Here is a 24,801-nt window from a genome sequence, read left to right on the forward strand (position 1 = left end):
AATCTGTAGCAAGAAGCTATGCAGGAAGGGCCTGGGAAGTGTTCTACGCAGAGGCTTTGCAGTCAAGGGGCGAGCAAGCCATGGACAGAGGAATTTTAGGGATTAATCCAATTTCTAACAGAGTTCCTCAGCTACTGGTAGAACCTCAAGGCTGCTGGCCAGTAGATCTGCCTGGTCATGAATCCATCAATGCTGCTTCCAGCCCTCCACCTTCACATATCAAATTACAGGCAGTCCCTGCAGAGCACTGCTCAGTAGCACACCGGGGTACCTGAGACTGACTGTCCAGACTCTTCACAACTTGATCACCACTTCTGCTGTGATCATGAGCTTTCTGTGGCCTTCACTGAGGCTGTCAGATTTGGTAACTGAGGAAAAACAAAGAAGACCATACCACCACCCTCCTTTTCTTGCAAACCTCCAACAGTGAAAAGCAGACTCAGTTGCACTATTTATTCGGCACTTGACATGCTGCAGGACACATGCATTAGAGAGATTTTAGTTCCTACATGGCTATTTCCTGAAGCCAACAGCTATCTCAGGGCAACTTCGAAACTTCATTTTGCCAGCCAGATAAAAGGAAGCTGAAGCAGGGTTTAGCCTGTCCCAGATACAGTTTGTTTCTAAGAAATCTGCTTAGTGTTATCCTGGGCAGCCCACACGGCCTTCTGTTAATAACCCCGTTGACAGACCATTGCATCATGACACCAGACAATTTGCACATAAGGAAATAAATGTCTCCATGTCTGAGAAAGAAAATGCTCACTATCTATAGCACCCTGCTCCCCATTACAGCTGTGTTCCTGCCCACTTTCACCCAACATCTGCCTGGCCGTCTGAGAAGAATTGCAGAGGGCACGGTATGTATGTAGAGAACTCCAGAGACATGGGCAAATAGCCTGGTTAGATTCCAGACTGCAGATCACTAGGCTATGGAAGAAAGCTTGGAATTTACAGTTACATCTTCATACATCTGGAGTCACTCCACTGACAGCAGTGGAGCCACTCGGCATTCACATGGGTGTAACTGAAAGCAGAATTTGGCCCGCAGACTTTGGGGTACTTCCTGGAAACTGACAAGATTAATTTACCAACTTGAATATCAGTTGCCAAGATCAAGGTCCAAAAAAGAATGTGCGGCAATACGGAGATTAAAAACAGATGGATGGGCAACCAAGGTTTTGTAGTTTAATTTAACAACCTTGGAATTCTTGGGCATATCAGCATCTTCATTCCTTGGTATGATTCAGTGTGTGTTATTACTTCTGGGCACCTTCACGGGAAGCAAAGCCAGATACATCCCTCTAATGATACAACATAAGAGAATATACACATTTATGAGAGGCTTAAGAAGAAAAGGTTAAGAATATTGACTCTAGCCCAGCTAAAGCACTATATAACGAGGACATCTATACACAGCACATTCATATCCACAGAAGGAAGCTGGAATTTAAAATATGAAGAGCGAAAACAGTTTGGGGAGGGGTTTTAGTAGCTGAGCAAGTAGAATGCGATTGACCGAGCTCTGGATGGCTAGGAGCCTGTTCCATTAAGGTAGACTGAGGGATTTGAATGAGATTCACTGTAAGAGCCATAGGATCCATTCCAATCCAGCGGGGTCTACTCACTTCATCCTTTCTCTCTTTATCCATCACTCCAAATGCCCAGCAGTGACCCCAGTTCTGTGATTGGCTGTAGTCTCCTTATGTCAGCTCAGCTGTTAGGAAAGGGTCACAAAGCCAACTTAACCAGCCCCTGTGGAATACCCCCATCCTGGGGCATTCTTGGGTGGTGTAGGGCTGATATAAGGGAGTTTACACTGCCTCCAGCCCCAGTTAGCCGTTAGCAGAGGGGAGTAGGGTGACCAGATGTCCCAATTTTATAGGGACAGTCCCGATTTTTGGGTCTTTTTCTTATATAGGCTCCTATTACCTCCCAACCCCCGTCCTGATTTTTCACACTTGCTGTCTGGCCACCCTAGAGGGGAGTGTCCAGAGACGGACGCAGTCAAGGTCAGAGCACACTGGAGTCTGGCTGATCTAGACCAGCAGGCCGTGGTGAGACCCAGAATCTCAGCACAGCAGTGTTGTACAGCTCCCTTTGCTCCCCATGCCCCAGCACAGCTCAGAATGTGGCCCAGTAATCCTGGGGCTACTCCACTTGCAGTATCCCTTCAGAACTCCAAACTCAGCTTTACAGTAGAGTTGAACCAGCCCAGACTATGGGGGCAGAGACTTGTTGAAAGCTAAACCCTGAGCTGGATTTCACAGATTTCCCTGCCCTAAAAGGGATGGACCAAAACCCTGGATCCAAACACCCCGGAACTTCACAGTGTTTAAAACCTGGACCCAGAGCCAAGATTCACTCTCGTTCACTGGACTCCTCCCACTCTGGCTGCACCTCAAATGCGGCTTTCCTGGAATTCTCCTACCATTACTTGGACACTGATACAGCTGTGCAGGGAACGCTAACCCTCAACACTTCCCCTGTGTCCAGGCAGATCCTATAGATATTTGCAAGCATTCCAAGAAGGCACACTGAGCCAGGGCAGTCTGGCAGTAAGGTGCCCAACCTCTTAAAAGCTTCTGGTTGTGGTTAAAGCTCCCCCATTTTAAACATGAACCTGTCCTTGTCTACACTGGGGGAGGGGGGTGTCATGTTTAACATCATGTTCATTAAAATGTGTTAGAAAACCCATTTTCTAGTAGGATATGTTTTGTTAGTGGAGACATGGCCTAGATGTTTAAGTTACGTGCCAGCAATGCACAATCATTCTAGCTGGTTCAACAACACTTAGCTCCTACTGTGCTAAGCTCTTTGGGATCACAGGAGCACGAGCCATTTGTGCAAACAACTGTATGTGTCTGTTGTACTTGAAAACTGCAGTTCCTTCTTCCTCAAAAAAACTGCATTGGTAGAGATATATTAATCAGGGCTGTGATTTATAACCCAGAATACACAGAAAATGCATTAACTGGATATACACCTGATCCAAAACTCATTATTGAAATCAATGGAAAGAATATTTGCATCTGTTTTTGGTAAATGAACTTGATTTACACGTTACAAGGTCACTGTCATGGAGTTTTAAAATTTCCTATTCAGTAATATTTCAGGAGTTTGACACTCAAGAGACAGAAATCAAAGAGCAGAAGCTAAGTTAGTAATGCACAGATTTCTACACGAGCTGGAATCGTCATACCAAAATAGCCCACTGATCCATCTGGTATGGTCTCCTGCTTCTGAAAATGACATGATCCAAAGTATTTGACTTTGGCTTCAATGTGCTTTGAATCAGGCCTGTCATGGATCTCTTACCTGGCCCCTGGACAGTGCCTCAGGTTCCCTTTCCAGTAAATGTGATTTAGCACCACAGCCATTCCAGGTCAATGGAGATCCAGAATGAAACAGCCAGAAGTTAACTTCCTCATCAGGTTCCTTCTCTCAGGTGTTTCTCCTGAGGCCCAGCTCATCCCGGTGGCTAGTGTACAGAGATCAAGCACACACAACCGGAGGATCCAAGCTAGATAGTATGTGACTGGATCCTGGGTTACCTTGTCCCAAGCCCTCGACCAGGTCATAACATGTTCTCACCCGACTGCTGTGGGAAATGGGTGAAGGGAAGGAAAGTTTCCTCCTCCTTCTGCTAGAAGTCCTGACCCTGGGCCCTGAAAGAAAGCAAAGGTCACTTTCTTCACCCAGAAAAAAAAGTCTCCAAACAGAGCTCCCCCAAACACCAAAATAGCTCTGATCTGTTAAGGTAAGCTGAAAGAGTAATCTGTGTGTGAGGAGAATGGGGTTGATGGGGCTTGGAGCTTGGATCTGTCTTAGGTTGAGGGAAACTGTGTAAAATAAAAACTCCCTGTTTGGGTTTCTCCTTCCTCAATCTCGCAGCAATTCCACACTCTCTGATCCTCCCTTAGCTACCTCCCTGGCTCTCACAAACCCATCCTTAGGAGCCCAGCAGCAGCTTCTTCCTCTCCAACATGCGAGAGACAGTGGCTTACATAGCAGCAAGGCTCTCTTTCCCAGAATGCCTTGTGCCAAGGTCAGGGAACTTCAGGACCAGGGGCTTATTTTAAAGGGCAAGAAGTAGGTCTTATTATAGCACCCTGAATGCTTCAGAGTAAGACACCCAAAATACATAATGCACCTGAAAATACCACCCCATCACATTCAGAACATAATGGTCCTTATTCTCCAGTCCATTACAACAGCCATACACCAGTATTTACCATTAACTCCATTGATTTCAACAGATGACACCTTCTCCCTGCCCCTTAGAATGAAGGGCCTGATTTTCAAAGCAGCCTATGTTTTTGTGAGCATAATTTTACCCATAATTCCCACCTCCCAGTGCATTCATGGTTTTTCCTTTATCCAGCTGGAAATCTGTAGGCACAGTTCATTGCAGGTACCAAACTGCATCTGCCAAAACAGAGGCCTGCTTTGAACAATCAAGCTCAAAAATGCATTTGGACAGATAAGCATAGGAGCCAAACCTCAGCCTAAAGCTTCCATATGGCAAATACGGGATCAAATGACCTTCCAGAAAAAAACTTCCCCAAAATAACTTGGCTCATCATATTTTCGTTCAGGTTAAATTAAAAGAATTGTAAATCACACGACCTGGGAGCTTTCTTCTGTAAAACACTCTTAAGTATCACATTAAGCTTTGAGATCTTTATGTCAGATTCAATTGTAAAAAATGCTTTGAGAAAGAGAACCAGTTGCCTTTTCTTGAGGGGTGACCCTGAATAGATTGCAAAATTGGGAAAAAAGTAAAATAACTTTTTGTGGGATTGGGAGGTCGGAGTTTCTTCTCTGCGGGTAACCAGCTAAAAGACGAGAAGGACTGAGAGAAGAAGTGTTCTCTGGAATCAAGTGGAAAAGGCTGAGCTCTTTCCAGCAACATTAATTCCTTGCTGTACATGAATTAGAAGCTGATGCCAAGTTGCTTATCTCACACACAAACCAGATTTATCTAATGATCTGTTCATAATGACTTCCAAGTTACAGCTACCCGAGTACCCTAGAGGCTTAACGGCACAAAAAAAGGTACCCAGCCTTGAAGGTTCATCACACACAAAGAATTAGACCACGTGGGCTGTGAATGGACTCTGATGGGACCAGACATCAGTTGTCAGGCTTCTTGTTAAATCCTGACAAACAAGGGAGGTAATGGAGATTAAAATCCTCTCCGCTCAGTCCCGCTGTCCAAGGCTTCCAATCACTGCCCTTCAGCTGCAGCGGCAACCAGCTTTTGGTGATCAGAACAGAATGCTCCCTTCACACATTATTTATTTCTCCTTGGAAGCCCATTTATTGGCATTTGCCTAAGAAAACCCTGCTAACAGCTGCCTCCATAGGCGCTGACTCCAAGGATCCTCCGAGGCTCGAGCACCCACGGAAAAAAAATAGTGGGTGCTTAGCACACATCGGCAGCCCCGTCAATCAGCTTCTTCCCCTCCCCCACCAGCGCTGAGCGCCCACTAGTGATCAGCTGGTCAGCCGTGTGCAGGAGGAGCTGGGGGTAGAGAGAGGAACAGGGGCAGGAGGAGGCGGAGGGAGGGGGCAGAACGGGGCAGGAAGAGACGGAGTAGGAGCAGGAAGAGGCGGGGCAGGGGTGGAGTGGGGGTCCAGCACCAAAGTCGTCACCTCTGCCTGCCCTTCCCCTTGACTGGCTTTGGGCTGTCTCACACGCTTACCCCATCTCCCAAGCTTACCGACTAAGGGTGAGAACCTTCAACAGAGCGCACAGCCGGGAAGAGCAGCAGTGTCGCCAGCCTGCAATGACTGGGATGCATCCACAGTGCAGATGCTATTGCAGGGAATTTTCCCCTCTCCCAACAGGTTTGAGGGACCAGTGGGTCGACACAGGCACTGGCCCACTGCCACAGAGAGCAGCCATAGAGCTTGGCTCCCTTGTGCGTGGCGTAATATCGAAAAGCTCTTGTGTGCTTGCCACAGCATGTCGACCCCTCCCCCAGGCAGCAGCCAGGGCCTTCACTGCCATGGCTGGCTTGGGGTAGTGGCAGAAGGCGGGACTGAGCTGTGACTGGGGATGCTCATGTCATTCCACGTTTCATTCTTGGACCTTGCAATAACGAGAAAACTGCAGCAGGGGAGGCAACGTCCGAAGGCTCCAAGGCTATAACATTTTCCACAAAACTCCCTATTCACAAAACTCCCACTGGGAGACACTCTTCTAGGAGGAGAGAGGAAGTTTTTTGTACAATGGCTAGAGCAGGGTAATGGGAGGACTCCTGGGTTCTGATCCTGCTGCTCCCGCTAATCCAGTGAGAGGCCTGGAGCTTGTCATTTAACTTCTTTGGGTCTCATTTTCCATATCTGTAAAGTATTAAGAGTCCCATCTTGCAGCAGAATTGCAGCAAGTAATATTCCTAAGTGTTTTGAGATCCTTGGTGGAGAGGTGGCATAGACGAGCAATGGCTAACTACTGACAGAGAGAAATCTGCTCATTGGTCCTTGTTGCTGATGGGTTCAGAATGAGTTAAACTCTGCCACATGCATTCATTTCCAGAGCCCTTTCTAAATTTGCTCCTTCTTATTGGTGCCAATAAATCCTACATTCCATCCATGCTTCTCTAAAAGATACAGACAAAAATTCTCATTTCTACTTGGCCAGATTCGTGACTGAAACAAAAGGACAAGGGGGTTGAGGGAGAAACAACAGCGCAACTTCACATTTAGCCTATCGTACAATCTTCTCTTGAAACACTCCAACCACTTTCACATTTAAGAAGGGCCAAGAGCTCTATGGGCAGCAGTTTTAATGGCACCCTTATTCTGAAGAATGCAACTGCAGCATCCAGCCAGGATCGCAGCTGCAAGTAACAATGATTGTACATTTTCTGGATGTAGCTAGTAACGATAATGAAAATAATACTTTGCACTTCCATCGCACATAGGCTCTCAAAGCACTTTACAAACATTAACAATGTATTGCTAACCACGTCCCGGTGAAGAAGGCAAGTATCATTTGCCTCAGTGCAGATGGGGAAAGTGAGGCAAGAAAAAGTTAAGTGACTTGTTTAAGGGAACAGTACATGCTTGAGGCAGAGACAGGACTAGAATAGAGTCTCCTGGTTCCAATTCTTAGCCCTCATACACAAAGCCATCACATCAGGGCTAGTATATTTTGCCACCATTTCCTCCTTTGCCATAATCATTGCCATGAATTTCTCAGGCTTTGCTTTACATAGTTCACCTTCCTGTACAATTTGGGATTATTGTGGCCATTCCTATGACCCACAGCTCCCTTCTGCTTATATATTCTGAACAGCCCCTTATATAGAGTGAATCCCCAGTACGGGTAGCAATCACGCAGTCCATATTGCATCATCTCAGCCCATGCAAACACCAGAAACAAAGGAAATCCAATATACTCTCATCATTCAGACATTGTCTGTTGGTAGGAACAGCTAGAATTTTTAAAAATATTTTCCACATAGTAGAGCAAGATATATTTCATTAATGAGCTGTGACATGTAACCCACCTTCCCTTCCTGGAACTGTATAGGTTATTAGCAGTAGCTTTACCCATGCAGGTGATAATTCTTTAGGAGGAATTTGTGGTATCCCTCTCATTAACGGGATTCTGCTCTGCTGTTGTGGTCATTTTGGTTTGGGGTTTTTTGAGGGGTTTCCCCAAATAACACACATACTTTTCAGCCACCTGTCTGAAAGTTGTGAGTGATACTCCAAGTTGATCTGCTGACAGGTTCTCTCTCCTGATGGAGTTCTCCCTGTAGACTGTGTGATTGCAGAGTTCAGGAGGCCAAGAGTCACTCTACCACTCCCCACTAAATATGCCTCTGAGCGCTATAATTAATCCCAGTGAAATGGAACACAGCAGCCCAACTGGTTCCTCTGGTGTGATGCAAAGTGCAAGCAGAGCCATTTAATATATGACTTTAGAGGTGCAGTTCAACTCTTTTAATGCAGAAATCCAATGGGTGTCTTGTTCAAGAACATAATAGAGACTCTGACAGGGTTAGTGGGACTGGAAAGGATCCTGCAGACCTATGGAGAATTTAAACCACCCTGTGGCGTGCTTAATTATAAATCAGAAACATAAATGTAAAGACAGTCCTGTCTCTTTAACAGACCAAACACAAATGCACCAGGGCTTCCCCACTCAAAGTACAAGCTGAAGATGAACCGTATGGCGTCCTTCAGCCCTATCCAAAGCAACAGGCTAAAGGGTGGATGACTCCAACCACGTCCAGAAGGGGGAGGGAGATATCACCTTTAGCAGAAGTGATAAATATAGTTAATATTACATAGTAATATTTATATATTTCTTAGTAAATAATTATATCCCTATAAAATGCTGATTATTACATCATATTAAATATTGAATATATAGAATATACATAATAAATATCCTTGTAAAATGCTATGAGCTTCCTGCGTCAAAGGCATTACAAAAGCAGAGGCCCAACCACTACGGGGTGCAGGGGAACAGGTTCCGCACAACAGTTGTCTCATCTATTTTACAACTGGTCCATCCCAAAAGTTGCGAGTGTGGCCGCGGCTTCACAAAGCAGCACCGGTATTGTTAAAAATTGTTGTGCGGCCCTTGCCATTTGCAAGATGCAGCCGTTGCTCTTGTCACAAGTAACTTTTAGAATCGGACACTACTGAAAGTTAGAGGACAGAGAAGCACCGAGAATGGGATCTGCCAAATTTCAGGAAAACTGACCATCAAAACTCCTTACGTAGGACTAGATGGTGCATCTAGGCATCGCCATGAGCAAGAGGTGGGTTGTAAGTTATGCCACCCCAGGGGTAACCCTGGCAAGCACTGTGCCTCGCAGACATCCATCTGGGGCACAAATACACCAGGGCTCATCCCCCTTCATCCCCTCTTGCTCTGGGAGGAGGTATAGCTCACCTCCCTCTCTGCATCCAGCCAGCGGATATGGGAGGGCAGAGTCACGTTTCTGCCTGTCCAACCTGTTCACAGTGGGAGTACGTGGTGGGGATAACTTGCCCTCAACAACAGACATGGACCCAAAATCCAGGGTTAAGTAAAGGGTATTAGGGGGCATTACTCCCTAACCAAGGTTGAGAAATATTATGGAGATGAAATTGTGATAATTTACAGACTGGTTGTATTTCAAGGGAGCAGAATAGAAAGCTGAGGTTTTAGGTACATTTTACTGCTACATTTTAGGTAAGGACTTAGTCATCATTATAAATATAGTGTGATTTGAATGTCATAGCTAAGGACATATTACAAGAAGCATAACTTTGAACTTAGCTGCATTAATTAGTTTTCCAACAGGATGTGAGACCAGACAGTATATGATAGCAAGCAGACAAACAGTCAAGATAATGCACTACCTAAAGACAAGGGGTTGGGTTTAATTGGTGTAGCAGTCAAAGCTGGAGTTGTGCCAAAGTAGCATCTAGCAAACAAGAAGCTCTTTGGGGCCATTTTTTGTTCTGTGTTTGTACAGAGCCTAGCACGGTGGGGTCCTGATCTATGATGAGGGCTCCTAGGTGCTAAATTAATACAAATAATAATTGGAGACTGGTTGAAATAATGAGTTGGGGGCAAGAAAAGTGAAGCAGATACTGTGAGTAGAAGTCATTTTTGGTAGAAGCAGTGAGAAGAGTGGAGATGTGGGAAGCTATAGGTGGGGAGAGGTCGGGAGCTATGATAAAGATGAATGGCAACGCTTCAGAAAAGAAGGTGGCCGTTCAGAAGCACAGAGTCAGTTGTACCTACCGTTTGTGAGCTGATGACACACCAGGAAAGCATAGCAGTGCTGACGGCAAGTACACGGGAGTAAGGTGAGATTTGGAGAAAGTATTAGAACATGGTAAAAAAATAGTTTGTAAAGTGTAAGAACCCAAATTCAGCTCTACCATAAATGGGTGCCGTTTTCATATTAGGAAGGAGGTTTGTCACTGTGAACTCATAATAGCCCGAGCATGTAACTGATGACTCGTATTCCAACGAGATGAAGAAAAACATGGTTTGGAAATTGTTCAGTTTGGCGTCTCCAGCCAACAGCCAGTCTTTTATCAGCCTGCAAGTGACCGTTTCAACTTGGGCGTCTCTCCGGCTTGTGGGTCAGTGGCAATGATCAGTCTCTGCTACTGGCCAGCTGTATATATTATAAATGCAATCGCTTGTTTCCAACAAATTTCGTCAGGATGGTCTGTCCAGGCCAAGGGTAAATCCTACCACAATGCTCTCTATCCTAATAGATACAAATCTCTCTCTTTTTTCTGGATACATATTAGAACAACTTGAATATACTGCAATGTATCTTCTCTGCATGGATACTCAATGAGCCAGATTCTGATCTCACTTGCACCAGTATAAATCCAGAGTGCTGACTTCAGCTAAAATCAAGAATCTCTCCTGTTGCTCCTAAGGAATTTGCAATGAGCAACTTCCATCATCAATGCATACCATTTCTGTCTTGTAGCAGCCCTTTAACTCATGGGATATTACTGCAAGGATCATTCCCATCTCTGTCCACGTATAGGTATTTTAACGTTGCAAAATGTCTTTCGGTATTTGAAACTCCAGAGTTGATTAACATTTAGAACTAGGCCATCCAGTGAAGACAAAGCTGCGTGCTCTGGCCCTGACTCAGTACAGCAATGGAATCAATTGGGACTATTCACTTGCTTAAAGATAAACCAGTGGTTTGGTGCTTGGCTGGATCAGAGCCAGAGTGCTCAGCAGCTTGCAGCATGACATCTGTAGGCATTCCAAAGAAGTGTTAAAGAAGGATTCGGGCTTTAAGGACAAGGATGAAGCATCTGACCTTTGTGCTGGAAAAGACAGAACCAGAAGGACTTGAAGAGATGGGCCTGACGTGGTTACTTTCGGGGATGTAGGCTGAATAGACTGGAGAGAAGAAAGGAGAACCAGGAAGGCCAGAGAAAGAGGAAGTTTTGGCTGTCCAGGTGAGAGGGAGAGACCCACGGTGTGCTGACGCAGTGTTTAGGCAGCTGGAATGGGGAGGTAAGTGAATGCTGTAGAGAGGGAAGCATCAGGATTTAGCAAGAGCTGGATATGAGGGGAGAAGGGGACAAGTCTCAGAGAGGAGGGAGATCGTGAGATCTCAGTGATGATGGGGAAAGGGGGAGAGGAAAGATGGGAAGCTCGGGTTTCACCATGTACAGCTTAAGGAAATGTCGGGACATCCATGAGGAGATATCAAGAGATAGGAGGAGATGTAAGACTGGGCAGAGCTGACGGAGATTAGTAGGGGAGAGGTAGATTTGTGAGTCATGAGCGTAAAGGTGCTAAGAGAGACCGTGGAGGAGATGAAGTTTCCCGGGAGTAAGTGAAAACCAGGGGCTCAAGGGCAGGTCCCCAGAGGAGCAGCGTCAGAGAAAGGAGGGTAATCCACTGAAGGTAACACTCAACAATTTAAGAGGAGAACCAGGAAAGGAAACCCAAGGAGCAGAGGGCTTCAAGAAGATGAGGGTGTTTGACAATGTCAAAGGCAAGTAGAGCAAGAAGAATAAACATGTGGAAGATACTTAGACTTGACAGAGAAAAGGTCTCTGGTGACTATTGTAAGGGCCCATTCTGTGGAGCAAAGAGGGGCTATTTACTTATTAATGACATACAATAAGGAAGCCTTTATATTAGGATACAAATGTGAGCCCCTACTATTGCTGGGAGCTAACTGAGCTTCCTTAACTTGAAAGAGGATGTTTAAGATGGAAATGATGCTTACCCTCATCACCTACCCCCACAGGCGGTGAATTATACAGGCCCGTGGTGCCCGTGCTGCACCAATATTCAGGAACATGAGCCCAGCTCCACCAATGTTTGGGCTTATATTTTCAGAGCCGTCCTGTCCATAGGACAGACTGGGGAAATCACCCCGGACCCCACGCTTCAGGACAGGGCCGGCTTTAAAAGGTGCGGGGCCCAATTCGAACAGTGTCGATGGGGCCCCGGCAGGGATGACTAAAAAAAAAAAAAACACGTAAAAAACCACGCGGGGCTTGTACTCACCGGGCGGTGCTCCAAGTCTTTGGCGGCACTTCGGCAGCGGGTCCTTCACTCACTCCAGGTCATCAGGAATTTTCCTCCAGGGCAGATTGGCAGAGGCCCTGGAGGTTTTTCGCCTTCCTCTGCAGCATGGGGTCACTTGCTGGAGGATTCTCTGCAGCTTGAGGTCTTCAAACCGCAATTTGGGGACTTCAGTTACTCAGACATAGGCTAAGGGTTTGTTATAGAAGTGGATGGGTGAAATTCTGTGGCCTGCATTGTCAGGAGGTCAGACTAGATGATCATAATGGTCCCTTCTGACCTTAAAGTCTATGAGTCTATCAGAGGCACTGAAGGACCCGCCACCGAAGACCCAGAGCAAGTGAAGGACCCGCCGCCGAAGTGCTGCTGAAGACCCAGAGCGCCGCCAGGTGAGTAAACATTAAAAAGGTGCTTCTAGCCAGGGAAGGGATTCTCACTGGGTGCGGGGCCCTCTTAGGCACGGGGCCCGATTTGGGGGAATTGGTGGAATAGGCCTAAAGCCGGCCCTGCTTCAGGAGGACACGGGGTCCAGGACAGCCTAGGGGGTTAGCAGGGAGCCTGGCGCCGGCAGCAGCGAGTGACCCGGCCCCAGCCCTCCCCGCTCCGCCCCGCTCCCATTCCACCTCTTCCCCCAAGCTCCAGACCCCACTCTTCCTGCCCCTGCTCCACCCACCAACCCGGCTCCACTCCACCTCTCCGGCCTCTTTCCAGCTTTCACCCCCTCCCCCAAGCAACGCTGGGCGCCGGCGGGGTGGAGCAGGGCAGTTTGGGGCCGAGTCACTCACTGCTGCCAGCGCCAGGCCCCCAGCTAAAGCCCCAGGCCACCCTGGACCCTGCGTCCCCCTGAAGCGCAGGGCCCGGGGTGGTTGCCCCGATCCCTCCTATGGACAGGATAGCTCTGCTTGGACTCATTCTGGGCACCACCAAAACTTATACAAACCTAGCGCCCAGGCCTACCCCATCAAACCAACCATTATTCCCCTCTCACCCTTTTACATGGCAGCCTAGTCCTGTTCCCGACACCAACTGAGGCTCAAGACTAATCCGTTAATATTAAAAAATGTGGATGATGTGCAATTAATTCCACATTGTGGCTGCGCCCTGTGCCAAAACTGTTTGGCTTGTTCATCACAAATGAGAGCACTGACACATAAATCTGTTTTCCCTGTTGTGCAACAGAACATCTAACTTCTCCCCCCATCCCCTTGTATTCTACAGTGCAATGGGTTGTTTTACTTCTTATTTGTGCTGTCTCCTAAGTTGTACTTGCTGCCATATGGATTCAGACTCTACTTACATTTCCATAAAGCATTGCTCAACCCTTACTCCCATCGACCTACGGATTACAAGCCTCACCCAAAGCCACAGAAGTCAATGGGCGTCTTTCCATTGACTTCAGAACAAGCCATGTATTCTTTGACTGCCCTCCTCTTTCATATGAGCCGTCCCATTGATTTCAGTAGCACTACTCTCCTGGAAGCAATGAGCAGGAACTTTAGTATATGCCAAGTACAGTGGCAGGCCTTCAAGACTTGCTAATAGTATATGACTTTTCACTTTAGCCAGACCCATCACTCTTCCCCATCATATTGATAGGAAATAGCTCTCCAAATGGTCCAAGAAATTTAACAGTGACCCCTGGATTCTGAAGAGGGTATAAGGAGTGACCAATGTATCAGGAATGGTTAGTCAATCTGGACCTATTCTACCAATACCTTCCTCCAGTTTTATTCCGTTTGTTTTACTCCATTGATTTCACGTATTGAAATCAATGCAGTCACATCAGCACATGTAAAGTGGCGTGGAAACAGGCCCACCGTTCTGAAACTTTACAGATGTCTGCTAGCATTACATGGGAGAAGTATTATTCTATCAACCAACATCTATTTTGTTGGGGTTTTTTAATGTGGAAAATGTCAGTGGCACTTCACTCTATTTGTCTTTTTTTCTTCTTTAGTCATATGATAGTGTGCACTTAAAACCAGTGAATCATCAAAAAAAAAGTAATGAAGAGAAAAATAGCTCATATGTATGCCTCTGTGGTCAATGAAATCACTGACAACAGGTATAATGGGAATAATTATATATTGCTGTGAAACTTTACCCAGAGCCCAGCTCTGAAGGCCAGTTTCAGAATTGTTCAGCAGTTGGTTCCAAGTTTGTAAGTGCCAGGTTAGGAAGATTTCAGATTTGTGTTATTGCAGTGAAATATCCTTCCCTAGTGCCTGTTATGTGCTGACACATTGTTATACTTAACCGAGCAATAATAACTAATAGTCTAAACATACAATGATTTCCGTGGGTTTTTTAATTGACTTTTAAGTCGGGAAATATCTTGTCAATAGAAACTTGAATATCCAGCTTTTGGAGAATCTGACATTGTGTAACTGAGCTTTTTAAGTATTAATATTTATTATTTGATTTATATTTTTATAATATTTAGAGTCTGATTCTGAAAGCCCTTAGACTACTTTCTGGGAGAAGAACAATGGCCCAGTGGTCACAGCATTACCGTTGGACTTGGGAGATCTGGTTTCTCTGCTGTGCCACAATCTTCTTGTGAGACTTTGGGCAAGTCACTTAGCCTCTCTGTTCCTCCTCTGTAAAATGGGGATAATAGAACATCCTAACTAACAGGGGTGTTGTGAGGATAAATACATTGAAGATTGTGAGGCTCAGATACTACAGTGATGTGGGGCATGGAAGTATCTTACATAGACAAAAAGAACAGGAGTACTTGTGGCACCTTAGAGACTAACAAATTTATTTGAGCATACGCTTTCATGGGCTACAGCCCACTTCATCAGATGCATATTCCATTCTAACACAGCTGCTACTCTGAAACCTTACATAGACAGTGAGAGTTTGCAGGATCAGGCCCTACAACATTTTGATTCTCACACCTATTTCTCCTTCACGTCTCCACTTTTCATTCACACACTCATAGTAACACAAGCCACAATTTAAAATGATTAGCAACTGGCGTGTTACTGATTCAATGTAATATGACCTAGAAGATCGGAAGTCAGATCATTTTGACTATGTAAAATAAATTGGCCTCAATCCAATTTAGTGGCAAGGATTCTATGTAAAAAAACCCACCCTGGCAGATGGCACTATTATTGGCAGTCTCCATGGAGAGGCTAGGGGGCTTAATGGGCATTAATTAACCTCTCATTCTGATGACTTCCGAACAAGGCTGAGGCAGTGCAGTGGAGCACCATACCCTGTGGCTGCCTGTTATACAGACACCGAGAGGATTCCGGTGTCCGGTGCTGTCAGCCCTAAGGCCTTCTGTGAATATTCAGTCAAAACAAAGACTAAAAATAAAACGAATATACAAAATCCTCCAGAGTGTGAATCTAAATCCCCAAACCAATGCAGCTCTGAAAAATTAAAAAAGCAAAAATATCCGCCATGGTGAGTACAGCTGTGACTCCACAAGGCACTGTGACAGGGCACTGTTAGTAGTGGCACCCTGGTCACTGATGCTGCTGCAGCACTGGGAAGCGTGCAGTTTTCACTGAAGGCAATTAATCAGTTTCCGTTGGGGGTTACTGACACTTGGGTGGCAATTGCTGGCCTAATGAGACAATTGGCTGGCATTGGGAGGATCTGAGTGGCAGGAACAGAAAGCAGGGGAGCTCATAGGGAGAGCTTGGGCTGAGGAGAGAAGGCAATAGTTACATAGTATAACCCAGCAATACATCTTGTTATACCATGTAAGTGAAGAATAAATACACATGTGATGAATGGGTAACAAGCTGCTGTGTGTTTGTGGTTAAGAGCTCAAGAAACAGGGCAAGCAGGGCAGCACACTGAGTAGCCACGGAGCTGCCCTGTGATACGTACTTTTATATTTCTAAGGACTCTCCCTGTGGCCAAAGCCAGCAGCTATTTCGTTCTAAGAGTTGCTGCAGCCTGTTACAGAGGATAGATGCATACTGTGCTCTCTCTCTCGGAAAATGTACCCGCGTGCTTTTCCTTAATTGAAAATAAAAGCCCTTTTAGACTAAAAGTGCAGAGATGCTCTTTATGTATAAAAAAACACAAAACACAATTCAGATGACTCACACTGACAACATGAGACCCACCCATCCGCCGCCTCCCCCAGCCCCCTCCAACCCTCCAGCACAGCAACGCAAATTCGCCAACACTGGTCTTGATCCTATGAGACGCTAAGTGCCCTCAACTCCCATTGACTTGCACTGAGGTAGCTCATCTAGGGCGACCAGATGTCCCAATTTTATAGAGACAATCCTGAAATTTGGAACTTTGTCTTATATAGGCGCCAACTACTCCCCCAGCCCCATCCCGATTTTTCACACTTGCTGTCTGGTCACCCTAAGCTCATCACAATGCAGTTCAAAGCAACAAGATATATTTCTGAGATGACCATTTATGTCCAGAATCAGAGCCGTAACAAGGAATTTTTGTGCCCGAGGAAAGGGCCAGCTCCAGGCTCTTTGGCAGCAATTCGGCAGCGGGTCCCTGAGTCCCTCTCGGAGAGAAGGACCCACCGCTGAAGCGCCACCCATCACGGTAGAGCTGTGCTCCTCCGCTTGGCGCACCCAAGGCAAGTGCCTTGCTCGCCTTGCCCTTGTTATGGCACCGTCCAGAATGATTAAAACAGGTAGGTGAGCGCCTGCCAACGCTAGGAACAACCAAAGGTTCAGCCTACAGTAAAGAAAACCTGGTGAAGTCTCAGCCATAGTACCATGTCCAGGTTAGGGCAAGGTGAGAAAGTGGGAACAAACTGGAGAGAGTCCAGAGGAGAGCAACAAAAAGTGTGAAGAGGTTTAGAAAACCTGACTTATGAAGAAAGGCTGAAAGAACTGGACATGTTCCGTTTAGAGAAGAGAAGACTCACAGGGGAGCCTGATAGTCTTCAAATATGTAAAAGGTTTTATAAAGAGGATGCTGATCAATTGTTCTCCAGGTCCACTGAGGGTAGGACAAGAAGTAACTGACTTAGTTTGCAGCAACGGAGATTCGTGTTAGATATTAGGAAAATCCTTCTAACCATAAGGCTAGTTAAGCTCTGCGCCAGGTTAGCTAAGGAGGTTGTGGAATCCCCATCATTGGTGGTTTTTAAGAACAGGGTAAGCAAACACCTGTGAGGAATGGTCTAGGCACATTTAATCCTGCTTCAGCACAGGGGGATGGACTTGACCGTCTGAGCTCCCTTCCAGCCCAACGTTTCTATGATTCACTTGAGAAAGCTACTCAAAACGTCCCTGTAAGTGGAGATGAGATGCTGCTGTAGCGTTTCTGGGAAATGTGAGACATTATATGATCTTAATTTATTCCAGAGTTTCTCTTTACTCTTTAACAATACTGTTCAGTCTCTCCTGCCTAAGGGCTTGTGGTCAGCTGAGCGTATCCAACATTTCTGTGCCAGGTTAAAAAATAAACAAAGCTGCATCTACTGAATGGTACAGTCAGAGGGGTTTGTCCTACTCCCTTCCCCAAACCTGCACCGTAACTTACAAGTCCTGCTTCAATAGGGTTTGCATAAGAATAGCAAATCTGTAAAGCCTCTGGTAAAAGGCAATATGACTTGGATGGTTCATTCAGGTGTGAACACTGCATATTAGCCAGGCTGCGGTAAATCAGCTGAGACTCCGGCCCCTTATGTGCTCCTATCGGTCTCTCTGCCTTTGTTCTATCCGTTCTTTCCCCCTCCACCCCCCAGTCCCATTCATTCTTTCAGGTGCCTTTGAAATTTAATATCTCCCAGTGTTGTATGCAGTGTAGCTGTAGCCGTGTGGGTCCCCAGATTTTAGAGATAACGTGGGTGAGGTAATATCTTTTATTACACCAACTTCGAGGGTGGGGGGGACAAAGAAAGAGAGGCAGAGATGAAGGAGGAGGAGGAGGAGGAGAGCTCTCTGTGGCTCAAAAGCTTGTCTCTCCCCCCCCCACAGAAGTTGGGCCAATAAAAGATATTACCTCACCTACCCTGTCTCTTTAAATGTAAAGAGCTGGTGGAGACCACCGCAGTCATGTACGTGGCAATATAATCAGTTATTCCATACATGGAAGCGTGGCTCCGAGGGTCAGTACATTACAGACAAACTCCATGGAAATCTAGAGGCATGAATCAAGATGAGCCATGACGACAGGTGCCAGGATATGGAATGGAGCCTGTGAGGCAGGCACAGTGGAGCCAGAACGGAAACCATTCTTCTAAGCAGGGCCAGACCTAGGATAGCCAGCACCAAATGTCAGATGCTTATGTGCCATTCCAAGCCACTCTTGATGCATACATCAGTAAGTCTTCTCACTTGGCATCAGCACCTCTCTACTGAGCACTCATTCCCTCTCTAAGGCCTATTGGATTAATCTGTATTTGTCATGATTCATGATGAAAGACAGTCATTGCTCAGCCCAAAATTGGCACTTCAAGGATACAGATTCCACTGAATCTGCCTGCGCTAATCCTCTTCCTTTGCCCTGCTTCCTGTTTAAATACCATCCGCCAGCTGAAATATCTGGTTCTCCAAAACCATCTTCTAATTGAATTTCGGCAAACTTGACAGTAACCATTTAAAGCTGGCGTGTGGGTTGTGTATTTTCAAGGAGAAACCACCGTGAGAGACCTCGAAAAGTTTCCATTTGTTACTTTATTGCTTCTTGGTCCTTTTGTGCCTTCTTTACTAGCTGCTTTACCATTCAGCTCGCCACGCCATCCCCATGCTAAATTCAATGGGTCCCTCTTCACCCTGAGTCTCTCTCTGACTTAATGGTGCTAATATGAAAGGCAGAACATCACTGAGTGTTACATTCAAAACAGAACTGCGTGGTCCTGCCCATAAAAATATTTTGAATGCATTTGTACCACTAAAGCATTTTCCCCTTTCTTTTTTACACAATAATCTCAGAGTAAAAGTGCATTGCTTTTTCCCAGAAAACACAAGACACTTTACTACAGCTCTCTTCTGCAGTACTTTGTGGAGTGGCTTTTGAAATCTGTTATAGCAAAAGCACAGAACTGATCTATAGCACCATCAAAGAAACCTCCTCCAGCCAGTCTGTTATTTGGGGGTCTGGCTTCCTAACCAGAAAGCCTGTCTGCTGCTCTTAAATGAAGCAGGTTTGGGATTTTTTTTTTTAAAAGATCACCATTTAGTGTCTTAAAATATATTTTTAACATAGTCTCCCCTATGTCAGACAGACTGGGCCGTAGGCCAGCTTTTACTGGAATGGAATCTTTCCCCACCCCCAATGAAAGACAGAGGTTAACTAGTTTTTAGTCCTCTGGTATCGCTTTCACATGTGTTCAGCATATATTGTTTCTTTGGTTCCACTCCTGTATTCTGCAGCTTACTACATAATGATATCAATGCTTTGTGCTTCTGCAGCACCATTCACCCCACAATTCCCGAGCTCTTGACAAACAATTAATTAAGCTGCGCAGCACCCCGGGGGGATCCACCACAGCCCTCCAATTACGCACCCAACTCACAGCTGGAGAGCAAACGCCCTCAGTCAGAGGGAGATGCATTAGCCTCAACGGTTGCTCGCCTCAAGCTATCAACATCATCTCAGTCTTATCTGGACTGAGCTTCAGCCAGCTAGCTCTCATCCATGCCCAATCTCCCTCAGGCAGAAAAGACGTGGTCAGAGTGGTCTAGTGGTCAGAGCACTAGAACATGGAAAAGCGGAGTTCAAGAATCTGCTCCACCACAGACTTCCTGTGTGACCGTGGGCAATTCCCTTAGTATCTCCGTGCCCCAGTTCGCCAGCTCCAAAATGGGGATAAAAGCTCTGCCCTATCCCACAGGAGCACTGAGAGAGTAAATGCATCAAAGACTGTGAGGCGCTCCGATACTGAGGTAACAGGGGCCACACATGTACACATGATAGACTTGCGCCCGGCAGGCAGCAGCACTGGCTGGGCTGGGTGAACTGGCAGTCTAGAAGGGGGTGTCGTGCACATGAACCACAGTAAAAGTAATTTTCTTTTCAACCTTTTGTTAGAAACTAGCTAACTGGTCAGCGTGGCCAGTTTTGTCCTCAGAGCCTCAGCGTGAGGAACCATTGCATCAGGAGGGCTGAGTCCCCACTAACCTTTGACCTCTTCTCCACACCTTGCCAAAAGGCACATGCTACCCCATGGAAGCTCCCTGTGCCATTGCCAATGATGCAGGAACATCAATTTCATTCATGCCACGGATAGCTACAAACACACAAATGAGTAGAAGCCAAGACTCCTGATTCTTTTTTTTTTTTCATGTCTCTACTTGTCAAATTACACTAGTCAGGTCATGTTACATGCCCAACTACAACACACAGACATACAATATTATTTCTATAATACCGTTACTACGACGCCTCCGTCAGCCTTCCAACGAGCTTCTTATCACGTACTGGTCAGTAAAATGGGGCTGAAGTATATGCACAAGTTGACTCCCAGGTCTCAGCTACAGGCACAAAGCACGAGACATAAAACGAGGATCAATGGATGAGCCAGTTCTGAAGATTGGAAGCAGGAACAAAAAAATAAACCGCTTTGGTTTTTTGGTTCTCACATGCACGCTCTGTTTGTTTGCGATGAATCCCATACTTCCTCACTGACAACAAACCAGAAACCAAATCCTGGCCAGAAGAGCTGGCTCATACAGTTCAGCATGGAGAGAAGGCGTCTATAGTGGCCAGTCAAACCTTGGCCTCTCTATTAATTATCCATGGCTATCAGGTGATTAAAATGTTGAACCAGGCTTTTTTATAATAAATATTACTATAAAATGAAACAAAAGGGCAAGGTGGGTGGGACAGGAGATTGTTAAGTTTCAATTCCTGCTCCAGAACCCTCTCTCTCACACACACACACACGTCTTCTTGCCAAATTTGAATTTTCCAACAATTGCACCAGCTGTTTCGGATTAAATCTCAATGGGGGTGAGTGCAGCCTGTTTATGGTTCGTCCCTCAGCTGGGCCACCACAAACTCTCCAACTTCTTGCATGCTCTTTCCGAATTTTCCATTCTCAAAACAAACAAACAAAAATCAATCTCCCACCTAATGACTTTGGGCCCAGTCCAAAAGCCCACTGAAGTCGATGGAAAGACTCTGAGTTGGGATTTGGATTAGGACTTTTGGGTATCCAAAAGTGCCCTCGGGCGTGCAGCAGGGTACACTGACTGAAGTGGGAGATGCATCTATGAAGGCAGAATTTTACTGTAGAGTCCAGAGCAAGCATGATCAAACTGTGGTCCCTGGAAACTTTGCTGATAGTCCACCAAATGAACCTACTTGAGAACCAAACAGTGGGGAACTGGAATGGGAGGCAGCTCATGAAAAGACTTATAAAGTTGTCCGCAGAATAAAATAGCTACAATACTACTATTCTACTGGACTGGAAGCCAAGAGATTGGGGTGAAATCCTGGTCTCACTGAACTCAATGGGAGTTTTGCTATTGACGTCAAAGGAGCCAGGATTTCACCTCTGGGATATAGCCTCAGCTGGTCCACTGACTTGTTGTGTGACCTTAGGCAAGTCGGCTAAAACCTCCCTGTGCATCAGTTTCTATAGCTGTGAAATGGGGATAGTAATGTTACTCTACTTCACAAAGGTTTGGTGACGCGTAACATTTTGCAAAGTCCTCCCTTGAAAGCTGCTATAGAGGATCAAAGTACTATTACTCTTGCAATATTGGTCCATGCACTATCTGCAATCTCTGGATGTGACAGATTGCTCAGATTGCATAGGAACTTTGCAAAACATGGATTTCACAAGTGCACACATAATGCAATTACTTATGGCTTGAACCAGCCCTCTGGGACTTGAGTACATCTTGTTATGATCTCGCCATAAGCAGTTTGCACATATGGGCATAAGAACAGTTGCTGGCACTATAAGATTCACCTACTTATTCTGGAGGGCAGGACCCTGAGACAGTTTGTCCTTCTCTTTCTATTTAAGTACCTTGACATACAGAATAATGACTCACATTAGGTGAGATCCTGATCCAATACATATTGAAATCAATGTCAGTCTTTCCATTGACTTCAATGGGCTTTGGATCAGCCCTTGAATGGTTCTGAATGCCCCCAGCTTATACTGACTTCAAATGGAGTAGCGAGCACTGGCACGTTGCAGGATCAGGCCCAGATAAAGCCAATACAAGCAGCCAGAATGGAAAGGGAGCACAAATCTGAAAAGACCTTTTTATGATTCACCTGGAGTCTGGGCCTGACAGGCATGCAGTAGGATTGAAAAAGGTACAGAAAAATGCAACCAGATGGAAGCTAGTCTCAGGGGCTGCACTATCAGGGAAGCTAGATTGGTTGGTATCCTTTAGAAAAGATCAGATTAAAAGAGGGCATGATTGAGCGATACAAATCTCTGGAGGGATCCTGAGATGCTGGAAGCCACTAGACTTTGGGATCAAGCAATAAGTCTGAGAACAAGAGGACATGACCTGGAAATAAGAAAGGTGAAGACGCTGGTGGTGTTTAGCTGAAATGTCTTGTTCACAGAAATGTTAAGGAACAGTGAGTCACATGAAAGAGCACGTGCTTACCGTCAGTGTTACCCGAGATCATCGGCACAGAAACAACGCTGTTAAGCAGATGACAGTGATTTCTGGACTTTGACCAACAGGAAGCACAGCCAACACTCAGAAGGAATTTCTCAACGGTGCAGGCAGCAAATAAGGTTCTAGGGAATGGTGCCAAATACAAAAAGGAAAGAACAGAGAAACCAGATCTGAGAGAACGCTGAAAGACGTTTACATGAACAATACATTTAAGCCTGACAGTGAGAGTGAAGAGGTTCAGAGGAAGCCCATAGTTAGACATCACTTCACCAGAGCTCTTCTCTCTTGCCTGCAAAGAGGCGTTTACAGATTTGCAGTGGAGGGGTGAAGAAGGATATTGAGATAGCTGCTACAAGATAGCAGGCAAAGGTATTACAAGAACCATTGGCTGGAAGCTGAAGCTAGAAAAATTCAGACAGGAAATAAGGCAGGAACTCTCAACATTGAGAGTAATTAACAATGGCTAGAGCTTACCAAAGGATGCAGTAGATTCTCCATCACTTGAAATGTTTAAGGCTCCAATTTTCAAAAGGAGCTTGTGGATATTGGTCAGTTGTGGTGTTAGTTGTGAATGTTTAGAGCAGTAGCTAGGGGGCACAGAACAAGGAGGTATGTGTCTATGTAAACAGGAAATAAAGACAGTCTTGCATTCACCCCATCCAGCATAGTTTGCCAGGTTTCTACAGTCTCTACAGATATTTGAAATTCAGTGGGATTTGGGCATTAGGCTCCTTTGACAATCCCAGCCAAAATCAAGATTGGATGCCTTTCTAAAGGATATGTTTTAGTTCAGCCGCAAACTATTGGGCTCAGTGCAGGAATCACTGGTTGAAATGCCATGGGCTGTGCTGTAGTCAGACAAGATGATCATAATAGGCCTACAGGATCTTAAAATCTATGAGATACAGAGAGAGTAATTAAGCAACCTCACTACTGGACAGGACTTTGGTTTCCTCTGCTGCAAACCTTCATCTGCAGCTGGCCCCTTCTCACTCTACAGATACGCTCTGGGGTCCTCACCATGACGATGGAACAAAACCTAAAACCAGCAGCAAATCAGAAAAAGATGTGAGTGTGTGACATCGCATGGAGAGACAGGAGAAAAAGCCAAGGGATTAGAGAGTAAACCAAGATGAAAGACCTCATGCGGTTTCTGTAGCTACAAGATAACCGTGTTGCAAGAAGATGCACCACGCTTACTACAGATGGGTGACTAAGGGATAGTAGGAAAACTGGCAGCTGAGAATGACGAGAGCTGGGCTCATAGCATCTATAGAAGCTTTGGTCCTAATTCAGGAAAGCATCCCTGTTCAGGATAGCACTTAAGCATGTACTTAAACTTATCCATGTGCTTAAGTGCTATCTTGAATACAGATTAATTTAAGCACATGCTTGTTCTCCTAAATCGGGGTCTTTGGGTGGATATTTGCAAGCTAAGGAGACAAGTGATATATTTTTCCTCATGCCCATTTTTTTTAATGGAAAGAGAAAGATAAAAGTGTCACAATGTAGGGAAAAATCATGCTCTTGGATTCAAGCTAAAGAGCTACCTATGCAGAATGAAACTGCAGAGATGAGAGATTGTAGCTTTGTTATAAATTTACGTGTATTTTTCTGCAAACAAAACAATGTTGAACAAATCTAAAGGCATTTTGTGCTGCTGAAATAAGGACAACGGGTAAAATCAAATACATGTTAAGTAATTAATTATTAAACATTAATTAATACAAAGGAATTGAATAAACTGCACAAGTACAGCATCTTTCACCTAAATATCTGAAAGAAGAATACAACCACCAATTCCTACAAGCTAGCTGACTGTTGTTCTCATGTTCCAGAAAAAGAAACTGAGCACACACAAGTTGTGACTTACAACAAATCCACGTTGGATCTGGGAGCAGAACATAGAGAGGCTGCCTCCCTGTACTGTGCTCTAAAAAAAAGCTCATTGCTTGCAGTGAGACACTCCAGATTATTGTGATAGATAAGGACCCACTTCCTTGGCCATGGAAAGCATGCTGTCTTGCCTCACTCATGACTCATGTGGCGAAGTCTCGATGATACCCACTATAACATATGGACCGACCACGTCTAATAAAAAGATCAGAGAAAGTCCATGTATCCTGCAGATCTCAAAGTGTCATCTGGAATGAGTTTGTGTCAATTCAGGCTTTATTTAAACACATTGTTTAGATACAGTTTCTCTCTCTTGGTGCA

Source organism: Mauremys reevesii, linkage group 15 (genome assembly GCF_016161935.1).
Source record: "Mauremys reevesii isolate NIE-2019 linkage group 15, ASM1616193v1, whole genome shotgun sequence".
Classification (NCBI taxonomy): Eukaryota; Metazoa; Chordata; order Testudines; family Geoemydidae; genus Mauremys; species Mauremys reevesii.